The sequence below is a fragment of the Mandrillus leucophaeus genome, unplaced genomic scaffold (genome assembly GCF_000951045.1).
Source record: "Mandrillus leucophaeus isolate KB7577 unplaced genomic scaffold, Mleu.le_1.0 Scaffold370, whole genome shotgun sequence".
NCBI lineage: Eukaryota > Metazoa > Chordata > Mammalia > Primates > Cercopithecidae > Mandrillus > Mandrillus leucophaeus.
The window spans coordinates 357,542-360,901 of NW_012103921.1; positions in this window are offsets into that span (position 1 = coordinate 357,542).

A 3,360-nucleotide genomic window follows, 5' to 3' on the forward strand; every position below is an offset into this window, starting at 1 on the left:
AAAAAAAAAAAAAAAAAAAAGCTAATCTGGACTCCCCAGTGGTCAAGAGCTTCAGAATGTCTGAGACATGACCAGCTGCACATGTCTTTACCCTAAAAACTTGCTATAAAAAGGATATTTTCTGGAGGGTGGGTACAGAAATTGCTTGCAATTGCTCGACGGTGTCGCTATGGATAGATCTCAAAAGCTTTTGCGTTTTATTGAGTAAATGAATTTGCAACTTCTGTTTGTAAGTCCCTATTTTCTTTCCAATAAACTGGACTTGTCAGCCTCTTTCTTCGGCCTCTCAGCTCCCTCGGTCTTGCAGTGGTTTGCATAGGCCTGCTCACCGCAGGACAGTGACACACAAGCACAAACTCAGAAAGTGCACCCCGGCACCCTCGTGTACAGACCCCTCCTGTGTACAACACCGGAGCACACACATCCATGGTCCACTCACATTCCGGAGCACACACCCTGTCCCCCCTTCCCAGGAAAACAAACACACATCTGCTACTGCTTCTTACTGTGGCCTTTGGCTTGGGCCTGACAAAAGCTAGGGCATTAGATCGGGCGCAGCAGCTCATGCCTGTCATCCCAGCACTTTGGGAGGCTGAGGCGGGCGGATCACCTTAGGTCAGGAGTTCAAGACCAGCCTGAGGCAGGTGAATCACGAGGTCGAGATTGAGACTATCCTGGCCAACATGGTGAAACCCCGTCTCTACTAAAACTTACAAAAATTAGCCAGGCATGGTGGCACACACCTGTAATCCCAGCTACTGGGGAGGCTGAGGCAGGAGAATCACTTGAACCTGGGAGGCGAAGGTTGCAGTGAGCCGAGATGGAGCCACTGCACTCTAGCCTGAGCAACAGAATGAGATTGGTCTCAAAAAACAAACAAACAACAACAAACAAAAGGGTAGGGAGTTAAACATTTATGACAAGGACCGTAGTCTTAGAAGCCCCTAGAATAGAACTACTGACAGAAGTTGCAGTGCACCAGGAGTTAGTGGGGAGCCAGGGCAGCCGCTTCCCAGAGTCATACTTGGACTCTCCAGCCTAGGGTGCAACATCCCAAGTTACCAGCAAGGGGCGCCCGAGAGCCATGACTGTCTCCAGGTGTTTGCCAGGAAGTTGCCAGGTGTGAGGGTGTTTGTCTCTGGGTGCGTCTGAGGGACAGGGCAGATCTCAGAGCCTCCTTTTAGGGGTTGAATTGAGTGTGGTGGGCACAGTCACCACCAATTCTGGGGACTGCCTCACTCAGTTTCCAATGCCCTGGCACAGAGCTGGTGCTCAGTGTGTGTCAGATGAGTGGATGAATTAACAAATGAATGAATGGATGACTGGGGAAATGAAAAGAGAGGAGAGAACTCAAGAGAAAGAAGGTAAAAAGAGAAGGATGGACCCCAGAGATTAGAGGGGAGTTGGAGGGAAGAGAAATGCAGGGAATGGCAGGGAGGAGTCAAGGGGTGGATGAGTGACTTGGGGGCAGGGGCTCAGTCGGCCAGCCTCCAAGCCTTGGCCCAAAAGTCTCCCTCCCAGATGCCTCCCACTGCTGCCCTCTGCAATGTTCATCTTTCTAGGCTGGTTGGGACTGGTACCTCCTCCAGGAAGCCCTCCCTGAGCACCTCCCCTTTGGGACCAGTCCTTCCTCCCACAGCTCTGCGGATTGTACCAGGGACCCTCTGCTCTGGCTGAAATGTGGGCAGTTGTATCAGACAAACCCAGATTTGGTTTGAATTCCTGTTCAATCATAATTGTGTGATCTTTGTCAAGACACCTAACCTCTCTCTCTCTCTTTTTTTTTTTTGAGACGGAGTCTCGCTCTGTCACCCAGGCTGTAGTGCAGTGGTGCAATCTCAGCTCACTGCAACCGCCGCCTCCCAGGTTCAAGCGATTCTCCTGCCTCAGCCTCCCAAGTAGCTGAGATTACAGATATGCACCACCACACCCAGCTAATTTTTGTATGTTTATTAGAGATGGGGTTTCACCATGTTGGCCAGGCTGGTCTCGAACTCCTGGCCTCAAGTGCTTCACCAACCTCGGCCTCCCAAAGTGCTGGGATTACAGGCGTGAGCCACTGCACCCGGCCTGAGACACTTAACCTCTCTGTGCCTCAGTTTCTTCACCTAGGGTAACATCAATAGCTCCTTCACAAGGTTTCTGTGAGAATTCAAGGAGATAAAGCGCTGAACACTGGGCTTGGCCCATAGGAAGCACTGAAGAGAGGGCAGCACTGATTGCTCTCCTGGCCCAGAGAATCCCAACCTTAAGTGCTCCGTCCCATTGTCAAGTTGTTTGCTGTAGTTTGGGTTCATAGCATATTGTCATCAGAGCCTGTAGTGAACACCCCTGCTCAGTGAATGTATGTTCCCTGATAACACTCCTCTGTAATTCATTTTTTTGACATGTAAGAGAATATTTATTTCAGTGTTGCTTGAAATAATGAAACATAATTGGAAACAACTGAAAAGTATGCATATTGATGGGGGACTGGATGAATTGTGGTATATATAGAATGCGATGTTAAGCAGTGAAAATGATGAAATTAGAGTCATATGTGTCATTATGGATAGATCTCAAAAGCATTTTATTGAGTAAAAAAGCACATTACAGAATAATGCATTCAGTAGAATGTCATAGTATATGTAACATTTGAATCCATGAAGATCAGTGCTATGCCGTATACAGCAATGCGTAGGAATAGGATAAATACATGTAGCAAAGATAATCAGAGATTAGATGGTGCCACCCTCCAAGAAGAAAGGGTGTGAAGTTGGCCAGGGCTTCAGCTGTATCTGGAAGCTTAACTTGTTTTGAGCTCCTTGAATATGGTAAAGGAAGAGAATTCATGTGAGACCGTCTCTATTTTAATCCCTAAGCGTGAAACAGGATGAAGCAACTGAGGCTCAGGGAGGCGTGGCAAAGTGTCCACACTTTCCCAGCCACTGAGAAGTAGAGGTGGGAACTGAACCCAGAGCTCCTGACCTCAGCGCCTTCCCTGCCAGGGCAGGCTGTTTGGAACTGCTGGTGGTGGTTTCAGAGGCAAAGAATGTGCCCAAGTTGCTACAGCAGGGCAGCTCTGCCAGGCTGAGCAAGAACGGTGGGCTTTTTGGTCCACTGGGTCCAGGGCTCAGCCCATGCCCGGTAGGAGCTTGGGCCCAGGCCAAGCCCAAGGAAGGTTTCCGGCCTTAAGGTCTGTTTCCTGGCACTCTCCTGGTGGAGTCAGAGGTCAGGGCTGGAGCCAGGCTTGGGCAGGGTCTCCACTGCAGGAAGTGGAGGCCTCTGAGCCTCCAATCCAGTTTCCCTTTTACTCCTGCCACCTCCCTCACCTCTCCGGGCATCCAGGGGCACAGGAAGGAGGAGGTGCATGAGTGGGCA